Here is a 17,412-nt window from a genome sequence, read left to right on the forward strand (position 1 = left end):
GTCGGGCATCGCCTGATGTCGTCTGCCTTCTAAATGAGCGGGTTTTCAGTTTAGTATCTGGACACCGAAAGGAAAGCTTACGGTTAGTAGTAATTACAGTTGGTAACGTGCACTATCTAAAACAAAAGAATCTGGTGCACTTTCAATGAAATTATTTTAATTCATTGACTTATCAGAAAATTTGAGTCCTGGCCATCTATTCCAAGAGCATGCAGTAGGTGGCACCTCAAAGCTCTTTGGAGGCGAGCAGGCGCCATTTAAGCAGGAGCAGCCGCCGCTGCAGCAGTTGGCACAGATCAGAAGTCAGAGATTGAAGAGGGAGGAGGAGGAGGAGGCAGGCCGGGGGTCGGTGGGGCGGCTGTGACCGCGCCAGGCCCGCCTGGGCTGCGCGGCGCAGGTGCGCGGGGGCGCGGGGGCGCAGGGCGCACGGGAGGGCGGGCAGGCGGGCGCCGGGGGCACCCGCGCGCGGGCAGCTGACAGCATCGTCACGGCGGCGCGAGGGAGCGCGCGCCCCGCCCGCCTCGGGGAGGAGCCGGCGTCCGCACAGCCTGCGCTGCCCTGTCCTATGCGAGGCGAGCTCGGGAGAAGCGCTGAGCAGAGTTGTGTTCTTCCTCAGGTAACCGATTCCCTCTCCTGTGCTGAAGCTTCGCTGCGTCCGCGCTGGGGCACTGACGGCCTTGGCATTCTTGTTTGCCAGCCCTGAAAAGGGATTGCCGCTATCTGGGAGGGCGAGTCGGCAATATAAATGCTGGAGTTGTCGAGGGGGGAAAAAGCTGCATTTCTGTATCTTTGTCCGGGAGAGTGAGCATCTTGATACCTTTGTCTAAAACGTGTTCTTTAAAAAAAAAAAATCTGTATCTTACACGTTATTTGGGTTTCCTTCCAAAGCAGGAGTTAGTGTTTTGGAAAATTATGTGGTGCAGGTGTTCCTATTAATGTGGAAGTTGATTTCATGGATTTACGAAAGTCAGGAAAAGATGTGGTCCAGAGAAAGATGCAAAGCACGTTACAGGCTGCTGTCTTCTTCAGCATGTTTTCCTACTAGACCGAAGCCCTCCCTGGGCTTGGCTGAGACTTGGCTGAATATTCTAATTCTTCTTTTAAAGAATGCGTTTCATGACACCTCCGTGTGTTTCTTGCTGTTTCCTTGTTGTAAGAGCAGGAGAGGCTCCACGTCCCGTCTGTAGTTGTAAGAATGTGGTTCCCAAAGATGACAATGACTGCTGGCAGCTCCCGGGCTCACCTGCAAAGCTTTGCTGGCTTCTCACGGTGTGGGGAACTGCCTGAGTCGTCCGTCCTGAAAAATGTTGTTTTTCTCTTTAAAACTCCAATTCACGTTCCATGGGGGTTTGGGAGACTTGTAAACCAGAAGCCCTGTGAATCGTGTTACATCCATTGAACGGTGAAATACAACGCTGTGGTGGAATTCAGTGTCTTCCGACCGTGCAGTGACACAGCTTACCTTCCGCAAGAATTGATTCTACATATTTGCTTTCTTATCTTTGGAACAATCCCCTTCCATGTGAGAAGCTAGTCTTAGCGTAGGAGACCTTTTCTGCTTTGAACTAAAAACTTTAAGAATATTCTTTTTAAGGAAGATTTTCTAGGTAACAATAAAAGCCTGGAGCATTTTACGTTCCAGATCAGTCCAAATGTACTTCTTTTCCAGTGGCATTTGGATTTGAAGAGGTGGAGTGGGAGGGAGAGAAAAGAGGAAGATAAAATTAGAATAAATTTAAGAATTTTGTGGAGGAATAATACTATTCCTCCTGAAATTGCAAATTGTCAACAATTCTATTTCTGGAAATGCTGGAGGTTCTATGTGGCACAGGAAGACCCATAGTTCATCATACAGAAACAGAAGATATAAGGCAAGGAAACATTTTAATCCCATTTAACACATGGCATTTATTTAGTATTAGGGACATGGTCCCTGGAGAACACAGGGAAAGGAGGGGAGAGAGAGAGGTGATTGCCACTCTCGGTTGCAGCATTGCTGCCCAGTCCTCAGTTCTCTCTGCAGATGGAAATTATATGTGCATGGTTATTGCAGAAACCTCCAGAATCTTTTGTTAGAGCTTTACTAGAGTTGTTTCTAAGAAGAGACTCAGAAAACACCCAAATTGAATTCCAAGTTGTGGAAGTCCCTTTTGAGCTTGTGTCTAACAATCTAGCATCCTTAGCCATCAGCAATGCCACTGTGCTGTGAGAAGAGCAGAGAGGACTTTCTGTTAATTTCATGTTGTGCGTATCCTATAAAATACACATGACTTTGTTAGAAATGTGTTATTTTGGGGTGAATACTGTCTCTACTCTGATGCCTGCACCTCTTACTGAAAAATTAAAACCTTTGAAAAATAATGGGGGTTCTTTCATCAAACAGTGTATCTGTGATAATAAGGGCATATTGTTCATTCTCCTGTTATTATGGCCATAGTGGACATATTAGTATATTGGAAATTAACCTATTGATTTAGACAAAATCTTCATTTTCTCCCAGGATAAATGCAGTGAATGTTTGCACTCAGGCAAATTTCTTTGTTACAAAAAGGAGCATTTGGTTGTCTGGGGTAAGGAGCTTGCCTGCCAGCTGTTTCAAGTTAAAAAGGGCTTGGTGCTGACCTGTCACTTTCAATTCAGATAACCGCTGTGCCCCATTGTCAGTTGTAAGGTGGACTGGAACGATTCATCTATCATCCATCCACCTATCTATCTATCTATATCTGCCCATCAATCATCTATCTTTCTATCATCTATCTATCTGGTATGGGTATTTACAATGGATAGATGTCTCTTTAAAGGCAGAACTGATTTCTATGACCTTAATTGTTTTTGGTTATAATTTTTCTAGGAAAATAATTGCTCTTATTCCAAAGGGAAGGTGATGGTTGTCATGTTGTCACAATTGCTATTGTTCTTTTACAAGTTAAATTTACACATGCATGCACATTTAAAGATTAACTTAAAGTTATTTAATTGATTTCAAATAATGCTTTAGTTTTTATTTCATTATGTGGTTGCAAGGCTCTCTTCCTTGGCTGGGTAAGTATTCTTTAAACTACTTGGAACAAATGTCCTCTCATTCTCCCTCCTTTGCTCTCGCTACCGGCAAATTCCGGAAAGAAAGATTCCTGTAGCTTTCTCTTTAGTGCAGTATTTCTCCATCACTCAGTACTGTCCAACAGAAATAACATGTGTGAGCCACAAGCGTAATTTAAAATGTCCTACTAGTCACATCAGAAAAGTAAAAATAAACAGGTAAAATTGATTTTAATAAGTATTTTCTTTAACCCAGTATGTTAAAAATGACCATTTAAAGATGTAATTAATACAAAATACTAATAAGATATTGTACAATTTTTTTCCTGCTAAGTCTTACACTTACAGAACATCTCAATTCGGGTTAGCCGTGTTTCAAGAGCTGGATAGCCTGTGTGGCTAGTGGCTGGTGTATTGGCCAGCACAGATATAGATAACCTTTTGACAAAGCAATTTAAAAACTGAAATATTAGGAGTCATTAAATTAAACCAATTAAACATTATCAAAAATAAATATACAAATGATCTCCAATTGCTGTAATACCTGTGTCCCATCCTGCCCTGCCATTAACTAGTTGTGTAATCTTGAACCTATTACTTACTTCTTTATCAGTAAAACAAGAGGATTGGGTCAAATACATCCCCTGATTCTATGAAAAATAACAAGTGGCTGGATTTATGGATTCAGCCCACGTGAGCTCGGGGGCTCCTGTGGCAGAAACGAAGGAGCACACCTGGTGGTGGGCACCCACTTTGCACCAAGTTCCCTTCAGTCCAGTCCAGTTATGGACCTCAGCAGCTGAGTCCTCATGTCCCGTTAGCAATCAGTCTATTTCCATATTTAAATTCCTTTATTGTGCAAGTAGCAGTAGACACATTGTAAAATCGATAAACAGCTGGAGAACTAGTATTTACTGGGTGAGTGAATATGCTTCACAGATCTTTTCATATTATCCTTCACTGGTATGTGTATTTTTTGATGTTTGTATCTATCTGTCTCAAAACCATTCAGTAAGGTTTGGAAAAATGTAATGTTTTATGATTGACTGACTCATGGGTACCGACTTCCTGAAACGCAGAAATGAAAGACCTTAGTGAAAAGATGTCAGTTTCTTCCCCCAGTCCTGGGATAGCCCCCATGATCAATGAGTGCTGGAGGGGTGGGTACCATTCCCATCACACGGCTCTCATCCCGGAAGTCATGATAGGAGATCTGAAGAGAGCAGCATTTTGTGTGAAAGGAGTGTGTGCAGTGTTTCTCTGAAGCTAATCAATGTCTGGAAAGTGATTGTTTTTCTGAGGAAATAAGAGAACACAGAGACTTTCCATTAGGCCTTCCCACAATAATCTCTCTCTCTCTCCTCCCTTAACTTCTGAAGCTGGGCTCCAGAAGGGGCCAGATACTTACCAGACCTCAGACAGGAGCCCTTGGAGGGGGAAGCTTTCCCTCCTATGTCGTCTTCATACTCCAGTTATTTTATTGGAGCACTTCTGTGACTTCTGAATTTGGTGTTTATTTTCAGATGATACTGAGCTAAGAGGAAAAATGATCAGTATCCAGGTCTCTGCATCAGAGCAAAGCCAGGAGTTCAGCAGCTCTCTATCACATTCAAAATCCAACTCAATGGCATTTTCCTTTCTGTATAAACTTGGACTCATCTCCCCAACTCTACCACCAAGCTACCTCTCCCCATGCCCCGAGTACACATACACATCAGATCAGAGGTTATCTCATTGCCTGCTCACCTATGAAATAGTCCCCTGCCACTTAAAGAAGGACTGTGCTTCTCTTTTGAGGCCTCCTTGGACTTCATTGGGTTCCTGACCTCAGAATGAATGGCAGGCCACCACAAAGTGTAAGATGGCATTTCTGTTTTAGTAGGGTCTCTGTAAAGAGGAGGTTGGAACTGTTGAATGATAGAAATGACAGGGTGACCTAGATTTTGAAAAGAACTTAAATTTCCCAGGGTATCATGACAACCAAGTGTTTATTTATTTTTGATTATCCCAGATAGATTTACAGATGGCACTCTGTGCATCTCTTCTTTGTTCTTCCATTCTTTTAGGTGTTAAATTCCTCTAAACATACCGACAATTTCAGATGCAGAAATAGATCAGGTTGTTGGAGCAAATATTTAAACATAAAGAGTAAAAATGTAAATATAGGAGGATTTTTTTGAGGGAGCAATTTTTAATGATCTCAGAGTAGGGAAGAATTTTCCAAGGATGATCCCAAACTTCCTCCAAAGAGGAAAAGTTTGTTAAATTTGGCTACATAGAAATTTTAAATTTCTGTTCAGAAAAAATAGACAATAAACAACATCAAAGGACAAATGACAGCTGGAAAGAAACATTTGCAACGTATTTCAGATGAGGTCTGATTTTCTTAATACAGTGGGTCTCCAAGTTTGTGAGCATCCGGATCACCTGATGGGCATTTAAACCTGAGATGGCTGAGTTTAAGCCCAGAGACTCGGATTCAATGGGGCCAGACCTGTTCTAGCACTGTCCCAGGTGAGGGGATGGTGAGGTCTGCTGAGAACAGTTGGAGACCCACTGCCTTAGCATAGGATGAATACCATCCTTGTAAACTAATGGGCAACTGAGCAGAGGGCAGAACATGCAGGTCTCAAAGATACAAATACAAACTACTTTTAACATATGAAAAGATGCTCAATGTTACACAAACTAAATAAATGCAATTAAATGAGTAATGAGAAACAGACTTCTTATTACAGTGGAAAGGATCAAAGAGTTTGATAATACACTGGACTGAGCCAGGTGTGAGGAAATAGCCCTCATACATTGTAGGGGGCAGGTGAAAGAAATCGGTGGTAATTTTGGAGGGCAACTGGTGATCTCTATCAAATTTAAAATGCACATACCCTTTGATCCAGCAGATCCACTTATACAAATTTATTCTACAGAGAGACTCAAAAATGTGATGAGATACTTATGTTTAAGGCTGTTCATTGATCGAAAAAAGCACCTGAGAACCTGGTTGATAAGTGATGGACCAGCTCTCTGGGGAGTCCTGTGCAGCTGTTAAAAAGCATAATATGGCTGTGTATGTACTAATATGGACAGATCTATGTGAAACACTGTGCATACTACACTCCTGTTTGTCTCTCTGTCTTTCTCACTAATTAGCTAGCAATTGGTCTCTCTTTGACTAGATACCATTTTGTTAACACTGGACCACAGTGCTGGTTCTTTACCATTGACCACTCAACTTGTAACTCACATGGTAAATGTTTCACTACTAACCCTCCTTCCCATCCTGTGTAGCTCTTGGCAAGAGACTGTTTCTGGTGATTGAGACAGAAATCATATTGAGTAAGTTGCCATTGTGAGTTAATGTGGAACAATGAGCCCAATCAAGTTAAAACATTGGAAAAGTGTACGACTTTGTCTCTTTTTTGTTTTTGCATTTCCAAACATGAAATATTGTTGTTATTTGCATTGGTCACTTTTTTGTGCTACTTTCATTCTTCCATGGGTGTTCTAAGAATTTTCTCTCTTGAGATTATCCATGTCTTTCGTTTAGAGCAATTCTAGTTTCCATTGAAGCCATTCCACGTGGAAACACAAGCCATGTTGGGGCTCTACAACCCTGAGACAGCCGATGCGACCCAACCTTAATTGTAGGGCTTGTACTAATTGGGAACTGTACTAATTAGAAATCTGTACGAAGTGGGAACTGCGAGTCTTTATTTTACCCTAGCGTTGAAAGGTACGTGAATCCTAAACATTTGCATATCACCTCATTGCCTTCTCCTAAGACCTGCAAAGACCAGCACAATCAGAGCTCCTGCTTCGACTCCAGTCTCCTGTGGCCTGGGCCTTTATCGGTCAGCCTTATCAGGACACTTTCCCTGTGGCATTTGAGCTACATTAAAATAATGATTTAAAAATCCCATGACGTGAGTATGACCCATGTTTTCCTACAAGCAGGTGTTATCTTGAGCACTTGGTGTGGTTGCTTGGAGTTCAGCTTTTGGTGTGGACCTTTTATGAGGCATCTATGACTTTTTTGATGAGTCAGAAAACATACACAGTCATCTATGCTTAGCTGCCTAACAGCATTATTGCATTTTTAAAGTTAATGTGATACTGGTCTGAAAGTTGCTTGCAATGTTACAAGTTAGTGTAAGAAACTTCCTTCCTCAGCTTCTTAGAATCAGAGCTCCTTGTTCGGTTGTTGCTAACTTGGGTTGGATGAATGCCTTTCGGGGTTGCCTACACCTGAGTTGAAGTGCAGATTCTGCTGCTTACCAGCTCTGCCACAGTGCGCTGTGACTTGAACCGCCTAGAGTCTAGTTCCCTTATCTGTAAAATGGGGCTGTTAACACCTACATCAAAGACGTTTCCGAGATCAAGCTTGTCTCAACACTTGCTGGAGGGTCAGGATTCCTGGGCCATGCTGGTGCTTGCTATCTGATCAGCATCTTTTTTTTTTTTTTAATTTTATTTATTTATTTTTCCCCCAAAGCCCCAGCAGATAGTTGTATGTCATAGCTGCACATCCTTCTAGTTGCTGTATGTGGGACGCGGCCTCAGCATGGCCGGAGAAGCGGTGCGTCGGTGCGCGCCCCGGATCCGAACCTGGGCAGCCGGTAGCGGAGCGCACGCACTTAACCACTAAGCCACGGGGCCGGCCCTGATCAGCATCTTAATGGTCACTCTCTCTCCCTTTCTCAGATTTATTCTTCTTAACAACCTGGCACGAAGCCCCATGTCTTGTAGTTGCTCCTTGCTTCTGGATGGATTTCTGGCCTCCACCATCAGACTTTTCCAATTTACCCAGTATACACACTCTCCAATTAATCTTAAAATATTGATGTTTTTTCTTTACATCTTTCTCTTTGAGCTGGACCTACAGGGACTCCCTCTCTCGTGTCTTGTCAAATCCATGTTCCTTCTTTTGCCAGTGCTCTTCTCCTGTGTTCCTTGCCTGAGCTCCTCTCCCCACAGGCAGGCCTGACTCTGTACGGGAATTCATACTGTTTGGAATACGTGAGAAGGTTGCCTGCTTGAGAATTTTGTGGTTCTGGTCCTGAGCTGTTCATCTGTGGGCTGACTCTGGGGGTCCTGGGCTTGGCCAGGAACCTGCTGAGGGCAGGTGTTGCTGGGGGCTATCTGCTGTTTTCTGTCAGTGGATTCTGGACACATCCATAGCTACAGCCTTTTATAGCACGTTGTGCTGACCTTCCTAGTAACCATAGAGCAGACACAAATAAATACACATTGATTCATGGTTCACAGCTCTCGACTGTGCGCCCTTGCCTTTTCTCGCTTCATCAGCTTCTGACTTCCTGGATATTCTCATGTGCTTGTCAAGGGCGTTGGCCCCTGGTTCACTGTTCTCCCTCACCCTGTGTTCAGATGTCATCCAGGCCGTCTGTAGTCTTTTTCCTCCACTCCTCTTAAGCTCCAAACCCATAGTCACAGTCACAGGGGCTCTCATCAGCCCCGGGCCTCTCCCATTTCCAGAGGGACAGTGGAGCATCCCCTCTGACCACAGCGCCCTGTCTTTGCAGCATGCTGCTCAACTTCTCGTCGAACCTCTCTCAGAACTTACGTTTTATCTTGCTCAGTTGTTATCTGCCCATTAACATTTATACGTGTTCATGGCTGTGTATTTTCAAATTAATTAAAAAAAACCCTCTTTTAAAAATCAAAACTGGGTACTACTCAGCCACCAATTCACAACCAAAGTCTCAGGAACTTTTTCTGAGCTGCCTGTATGAATTTCTGCATCACCTGCTCACTCCTCAACTTACTGCAATGGAGCTTCCACCCGTGGCGCCATCAAAATGGCTCTTGCTAGTGACTTTCATTGCTGTCCAGCAAGGGTGCTTTCCAGTTCCCGTTGTGCTTCCCTTCCTAGTCCCAGTCCACGCTGTTGAGCCCTCTCTGGTTCTGCAGCCCAGACTTCCCTTGGCTTCCACAGCGTGGCCCTTCTCTGCAGTTGCTTTGACCCTGAGGCCACTCCTTTTAATTCTTTGCAGACCCACTGCCTTTCCAAACACCGAGTTCTGAAGTCTCCTCAGGCCATGTCTAAGTCCTCTACCCTCTTCTCTTTGTCCTCACAAGCCGTCTCGTCCACACACTGGGCTTCCATCTCCACCTCAGCACAGATGACTCGCAACTGTCCCTTCTGAGCCCAGATGCTACGGCTGCCCCTGCACGATTATCCACCTGCCCACTGGATGTGAGCCCTCGACCGTCCCGAAGACCTTTTCAGGATCTTCCCCCCAACCTGACCTTTGTGGGACATTCTCCCGGTAAATGATCTCATCCCATTTCTTCGGTTCCACCAACTGGAAACCTTGGGAATTTTCCTTGACACTTTATTCTGTCTCGTTCCACATCTTAACTCCTTCCCTTACCAACCATCACCAGTTGATGTTCCATCCCTGCTGTCACTCTGGTCTAAGCTGCCCGTTTTTGGCCTGCTCTGTTATGCTGGACTTCTTTTCCATTTTCTCCATTGGAGCCAGACCCCTTCAATGGCTGCGTGTTGCCCTCTGAAAGCCTGTGTGATCTTGGCCATGCCTCGCTCTCTAGCTTCACCTCATGTTGCTTTCCCCCTGCTGACTGTGGTGGGCACGCTGCCCTCCTTCTGGCATTTGGAGGGCTCCAGATCTGGAGCCTCAGATATGTGGAGGGCTCTCCCTCCACGGGGCCGCTCTTGGTCTGGCTTCGTTAGGAGACATCGCCAGCAACAGCACTGCCCCCTGCACTGTGGTTGAACTAGTGGCATGGTCCACACTCGTCCTCTGTTGTTGCAGCCTGGAAGCCACGTCTGAGATCCCACTTAGCCTAGTGAAGTGTCCATGGTGACCGCAGGTGCGTGGCCAAGTAGTGATGATGCCCCAGGTCTCTGCCCACGTTGCTCTCACCTGAGGCACGTGGCTTAGCCTGGCCTTGCCAATCTGTTCATTAAAAGCAAAATACGGATTTGTTCACGCACCAAGCAGATTCTTATTACACACTTCCTATGGGCCGGTGGTGTTCAGGCCCTGGGGAAACAGCAGTGAATGAAACAGATGAATAGCCCCCATGGAGCTCACAGTATAGTGGAAGTAAGTGCAAATCTTAAAAAAGTCAATTACGTAGCGTGTCAGAAAGGGATCTGTGCTATGGAGAAAAATGAGGCAGGAAGACGTTACAGACTCCAGGGTGAGGTTGGGATTGTGAATTCAGATGGGGTGTGAAGGAAAATCTTGTTGAGAAAGTGATATGTGAACATAGGCCTGTGGAAGGTGTGGGGGGAAGAGTGTTCCAGGTAGAGCGAACAGCCAGTGCAATGGCCCTGAGGCAGGAGCATGCAGGTGTGTCCAAGTAGCAAGGAGGAGTCTAATATGGTTGGAATGAAGTGAGCTGGGGGCAAAATAGTAGGAGGTGAGGGTGCCGGTGGGGGCAGAGTCCTTTAGCTGTCACTGTCAAGGAGACAGGACGGCCGATGGAGGGTTTTGAGCACAGGAATGACGTGATCTGGTGCCGGGTTGGCGAGATGATTGGAATGACTCAAGGTCTGAAGCAAGCTGACCACTTCGGAGGCTGCTGCAGAGAGCCAGGTAGGAGATGACAGTCGCTTGGAGAACGTGGGGGCCATGGGGATGGTGATTCATGGTTAGGTCTGGGCATGTTTTGAAGATGTCGCTGACACACTTTGCTGATGGGTTGGACGTGAGTACAAGAGAACACGAGGGTTTCAAGAGGACTCTGCAGGGTCTGGCCTGGACACCTGGAAGGAAAATGTTGCCATGGACTGAGACGAAGAAAGCTGTAAGGGGAGCAGTTTGGGGTGATAGAGGGCCATAGTTCCATCTTGCACACGTCTCCAAGGCCGCAGGGGGAGATGTCCAGGAGGGAGGGCCACGCGAGTCTGCAGTTCCGGAGAGAGGCCTGGCCACGGGTGTGCACTGGGAGCACGTGGATGATGTCCAAAGTCGTGGGGCCAGGTGACACTGCTGCGAGGGAGAGCAGAGTGTGCGGCTGTCTTCCTGGGGAGCTCCTTAGGAGTGATGGCACTGGCCCATCTCCCCTGCCATCGCCCTGGTCCGAGCCCGGACCTCCTGGCCGTCTGCTGCTTCCTCTCCTGCCCCTCAGAGGCCTCATGGAGGTCCTGGGACAGTGGGGGTCGGGTCTGTCCCTCCTCTGCTCAAATCCCATGGTGGCCTCCCGTCCTCCTCACAGTAAGAGCTGCCTCTACCCGCCCACCTGTCCCTGCCCACTGCTTTGCAGACCTCATCTACTTTTCTCCCTCCCTGCATTCTGGAATCCTCCGTGTTCCTAGAACATGTCATGCTGCCATCTGTGTTTGCACCTGCTGTTCTCTCCGCCAGGGATCTCTTCCCCCAGCTACCTGGAGTTCACACCATCACCTCTCTCAAATCTTTGTTCAGATGGCAGCTTTCAAGGGGACCCTGCTCGGGCCTCTTGTCATCTCTGATGTCCACTACACGTTCTCGAAATATAACTGAAACTTATTGCACCCAAATGCACCCACACCCATGGAAATCCTTCATTTGGGAGACCTTTAAAATGATTAAAAAAAATCTGATTTTTAAGTTGGTAGCTGTACAGATAGGAAAGCTTTTTAGGGACACATTTGCATTGCTTTTGGCAATATCATGTAATGATGGAAGCATTTTTGTTGTTGTTGTTGAGGAAGATTAGCCCTGAGCTAACTTCTGTTGCCAATCCTCCTCTTGTTGCTGAGGAATATTGGCCCTGGGCCAACAGCCATGCCCGCCTTCCTCTGCTTTATGTGTGGGATGCCGCCACAGCATGGCTGGATGAGTGGTGTGTAGGTCTGTGCCCGGGATCTGAACCCGCAAACCCCGGGCTGCCGAAGTGGAGCACATGAACTTAACCACTACGCCACCGGGCTTGCCCCATTGAAGCCTTTTTATACATTTCTGTTCAAAATGCTCTCTCCATAGGACAGTCGTTTTTCCAAAGGAGGTACTGTGTCCCTCCCTTATTTAAAATGTCACCTTCATATTACAAGAATGGAGGCACTGTGCTTATTTTTGGGAAAGAGCTGCTATGTGTCATACTACTATCAGCCACCTGCCACACAGAAAATGGTAATGAATTGAGAACAATTGCTTTTTGTATAAAATACACACGACCTGGGGCCGGCCCAGTGGCACAGCGCTTAACTGCGTGCGCTGTGCTGCTGGCGGCTCGGGTTCACATCCCGGACGTGCACCGATGCACCGCTTGTCAGGCCATGCTGAGGCGGCGTCCCATATAAAGTGGAGGAAGATGGGCATGGATGTTAGTCCAGGGCCAGTCTTCCTCAGCAACAAGAGGAGGATTGGCATGGATCTTAGCTCAGGGCTGATCTTTCTCATACACACACACACAAAAAACACACAACTTGCCTTTCGGTTCTGCAACAGTTATATTTTCTTTGCCTCGAGATAACTCATGAACCATCATGTGGTGGAAAATATTTTCGTGGTTGTTCCTCATCTCCATATGAAATATTGTAAAGAATCTACTCTATTTTAAAAGTCTTTTTTTATATATTAAAAAATAAATAAAATATCCAAATTCATGTCCAGTGGTTCTTGCCTACTTTTGACTTCAACTTCTTTGTGGCAACAAAGTGCTGATGAAGGAATAGTCATTCCTCTGGTTGTGTCTGTGATGTTACCACATCTCCTTTTGTAATTTTTTATTTCAGTGACGTTGCCAACCTCTGATTGATTACTCTTACTTAGATTTTTCAAAACTTTATTTTGTTTGTTTAAAGAGTTCATTTATCTTCTCTGGTACAATTTCCTTGATCGGCTCACATAAATGTATTTCAACAGCAGATAGTCAATCAGGACGTGCTAAGTGTTTCCAGTGTGTCTCGTGTTGGCATGGATGCGTTAATGTGCTGGTGAATGCATCCCACAGGGACCCTGCCTTAATGGCACTGATATTGGGGTGGGGGGTGGTGGAGAGAGAAAACACAAATAAATACATAAATACCAAGAGAAGAATGTATGTGCCAAGGAATCTTATTATCAAAAGAGAATCATTCCAGCCAATAGATACACTGAAGTGTGTTTGAAATATTTATATTTTTGCTCAACTGTTTAGCAAGTCTGTCCCCTGTGTAACTTCTAATATTACTTTTTTCACACCTGCAGTATTATTTTCTATATCTTCCCATAGGGTTCTGAGAAAGGAATGCATTTTAGTTTGCCACCATGCATGTTAGTGTGTTATTTTATATATTTTACCAAAGCAGGAAAATAAGTATTTTTCCAATGGCTTGTAGCTTTTTGCCTTTCACTGTTAATAAGAAGAAGATTCTAAGCACTTTTTTTTTCTGGTGAGGAAGATTAGCCCTGAGGTAACGTCCGTTGCCAATCCTCCTCTTTTTGCTGAGGAAGGCTGGCCCTGGGTTAACATCCGTGCCCATCTTCCTTTACTCTATATGTGGGACACTGCCACAGCATGGCTTGACAAGCGGTGTGTAGGTCCACGCCCAGGGTCCAAACCTGCGAACCCCGGGCTGCTGGAGCAGAGTGTGCAGACTCAACCACTACACCACCAGGCCTGCCCCTCTAAGCATTTTCTTAAAAATCAAGTTTAGTTAAATTTTGTAACATGTTGGATTAAGTATGACATGTTGTTCAAGTTTGTTAAAAAAAAAAAAAAAAAAGTTTGTTTTCATGTTCTAGAGCAGTGCAGACCAATGAATATACAATATGAGCCACATGTATAATTTGGCATGTTCTAGAAACCACATGTAAAAAAGTAAAAAGACCTAGGTGAAGTTAATTTAAATAATATATTTTATTTTACCCAATGTATATGGAATATCATCATTTCAACGGGTAATCAATTTCAAAATTATGAATAGGCCAGGTAACGTTCTTTTTTATACTCAGCATTGGAAAGCCTGTGCAGGATATCCCCATTCAGTGCAGCTGCTTTTCAAGTGGCAAGTGGCCACCGTATTGGACAGCGCAGTCTGCAGTCTTCACTTTAAGTGCCATGGCTTCACATGACCATTAATACAATATGAAATTAGGGCCAGGAAGTAGGTGCGAATTTTAATTGGTCTTCTCAGGAGATTAGGTTTTTTGGCCTTGTCAGATCAGTTTAGACCCTCCTTGCTTTTACTGTGTAACGTGGCTGACAAAGGAGAGGGCCTGTCTGCTCCGCCGGTGCTGCTAATGCCAATGCTAATAGTGCTCACGTTGTGAGTGTGGTCTTTAATTCATGGTTTTGTTGTTGCTAACAATGTTGTAAAATATATGTAACATGAAATTGACCCCTTTCACCATTTCCAAGTGTACAATTTAGTAGCATTAAGTCCTTTTACATTGTTGTGCAGCCATCACCACTATCGATCTCCAGAACTTTTTTCATCTTGCAAAAGTGAAACTCTGTCGGCATTAAACACGAACTCCCCATTGCCCCTCCCCCAGCCCCTGGCAACCACCATTCTGTTTTCTGTCTCTATGACTTGGACTTCTCTAGAGACCTCATATAAGTGGAATCATATAGTATTTATCCTTTTGTGACTGGCTGATTTCACTTAGTATAATGTTCTCAAGGTTTATTCATATTATAGCATGTGTCAGGATTTCCTTCCCTTTAAAGGCTGAATAATGTTCTGTTGTATGTATATCTGCCACATTTTGTTTATCCATTCATCTGTCAATGGTCACTTGGGTTGCTTCCACCTTTTGGCTGTTGTGGATAATGCTGCTGTGAACATGGGTGTACAAATATCTCTTCAATTATATATCTACGTATCAATTATATATTTATTTTAATTATATACCCAGAAGTAGATTGCTGAGTCTTATGGTAATTCTATGTTTAATTATTTCCGCAGTGGCGGCACCGTTTTAGACTCCTACCAGCCATGCGCATGGTTCTAATTTCTCCACATCTCCAACTCTTGTTATTTTCTGTTTGTTTTTTGTTTTGATTTTTGATAGTAGCCATCCTAGTGGGTGTGAAGTGGCACCACATGGTGGTTTTGATCTGCCTTTCCCTGATGACTAATGATGCTGAGCATCTTTTCATGTGCTCATTGGCCATTTGTATATCTTCTTTGGAGAAATATCTATTCAAGTTCTTTGTCCATTTTTCAGTTGGTTGGTTTATCTTTTTGTTATTCAGTTGTAAGAGTTCTCTACATATTCTGGATATTAGATCCTTATCAGATATATGAAATATTTCTCCTGTTAGTAGGTTCTTTTTTAACTTTCTTGATAACGTCCTTTGTTGCACAAAGTTTTTAATTTCGACAAAGTCCAGTTTATCTATTTGCATGAAATTGCAAGTAGCCCCTGATAGCCAAAACAATATTGAAAAAGGAGAACAAAGCTAGAGGCTTCACATTTACAGATTTCAAAACTCACTACAAAGTTACAGTAGATGAAACAGTGTGGTACTGGCATAAGAAGAGACATATAGACCATTGCAATAGAATTGAGAGTCCAGAAATAAACCTTCACATTTATGGTTAATTGATTTTTGACAAGGGGGTCAAGACCATTAAAAGGAGAAAGAGTTGTCTCTTTAACAAATGGTGCTGAGACAATTGGATATCCACAGGTGAAAGAATGATGTTGGGCCCCTCTTCACACCGTAAACAAAAATTAACTCAAAATGGATCAATGGCCTAAATATAAGAAGTAAAACCATGAAAGTCTTAGAAGAAGACACAGGGGTAACTCTTAATGACCTTGGATTTGGCGGTGGATTTTTAGATATGACACCAAAAGCATGAATAACAAAATAGGTCATGATTGTTTGAAGGAAACTTTTTTAGCCACTTGCCAATTTTGTAAACTATTAATTGACTAAAACTGGGAATCCACCTATCCAAGTACGCATACGTGGTACCGTGTTCCAGTGTGCTGAGAGTGAAGGAAGGACCCTGGGCGAGCCGTCATACGTAGCACTGAGCACTTTCTTTCTCCTTATGTGCAGTTTCTGTGCTCCATTTCCTTCATCCGTTGATATTTACAGCCATGAAGTGCATAACAATGTTTCAGTCAGTGATGGATCACATATATGATGGCGGTCCCAAAAGATTAGCACCATAGAGCCTAGGTGTGCAGTAGGCTCTACCATCTGGGTTTGTGTAAGTACACTCTACAGTATTCACACAATGATGAAATTGCCTAATGACACGTTTCTCAGAATGCTTCCCCGTCGTTAAGTGACGCGTGACTGTGTTTCCCTGTAGGGTTAGTGTGCTGCATTGGGCATTTAGGGTCACACTTGGTAACTGGTCCTTTGACCAGGACGATGGTATTGCTTTTCTTCACATGATTTGCCTTTTCATCTCCCTTACCCACATGGAAAGAAGAGGCATAAAGCAGAAAATGGCCAAAATGTAGTCAGACTCCTGCCTGTCTGAAGTGTCACTGAGTGCGTGTTATTTGGCTCTTTGGGACTGCTGGCCATCATACTTTCGCTACTTGAAGTAGTTTCAGACAAACATCAGTGAATCTTACTTCTGGGCTTAAGCTGTGGGCTTATTTGCCTCTCGGTAATGAAACTCTTAAAGAATAATTGACTCTGCCCCTTCCATTCCAAGAGTTGCCCCAATTTCTCTTTACTTATTTTATACTTGCAGATATTATGAGTCCTGAAAGAGTACCTGAGACCCCCTCTGTCCCTGCGCCCGTATGGGATGGTGGCTCCATTACGTGGTGCAGGTGTGTCACCTGCTTCAGCACCTGTCCTAACATTGGCAGGGTGGGTGTCTCCATGACACCACGAAACAGGAGTCCTGGGGAAGGATTCTGCTTCTTCAGAGAAAGACAAGCCATGGTGTTTAACTCTTCTTTATGATCAGGCAAATGTTTTCCACTAACAAATCTTTCATTTTTTCAGTTCAGCTAAGAAGATACATGAAACAACTCTTTAATTAGATTGAGATTCTAATTATATATAAAAGTGCACTCTCTTACATAGAGAACTTATGCTGTGCTGAAAATTGTTAATGTCTTTTTAAGATATCCTTATTTATGTTGTAATAGTCTTTATCTTTAATCAAATGACCCATTTACCTTGTATTAGTGGTAGTTTTAAATACAGGCTTTAAGTACGAACTTTAAATATGGAATTTCTGTAAAGTTAATAAAGTTTAAATGTTATAATAAGAACAAATCTATTTGAGGAGAAAGCACTGTGGAAAACCAAGGCAATAACTGAGCAGAGACAACTGTGTGAACTTCAGGAAATGCATGTGCCTTAGAGCTCAGCTGGGTGGGGCGTATTTGGCCAGGACAGTGCGCTAAATTATCAGGCTTTTCCAAACTCTCACTCTCAATGAGCTGAGTTCTTCCAATTCATGGCTTTTGTCTGTTTTCAACTATTTGTTTT

At 44.0% G+C, this 17,412-nt stretch overlaps 1 protein-coding gene across 1 annotated transcript in view; it reads left to right on the forward strand.

Annotated features, from left to right (window-relative positions):
* The first annotated feature begins 489 nt into the window (after nt 1-489).
* The window catches only part of DIRAS2 (DIRAS family GTPase 2), a 28,942-nt gene continuing 12,019 nt past the window's right edge, over nt 490-17,412 (forward strand). The window contains exon 1 of the mRNA XM_004428314.3: nt 490-616. The gene's annotated coding sequence lies outside the window, so the exon portion shown is untranslated. The remainder of the gene's footprint in view (nt 617-17,412) is intronic.

Source organism: Ceratotherium simum, chromosome 20, assembly GCF_057802395.1.
Source record: "Ceratotherium simum simum isolate JZ-2026a chromosome 20, ASM5780239v1, whole genome shotgun sequence".
NCBI classification, from domain to species: Eukaryota; Metazoa; Chordata; class Mammalia; order Perissodactyla; family Rhinocerotidae; genus Ceratotherium; species Ceratotherium simum.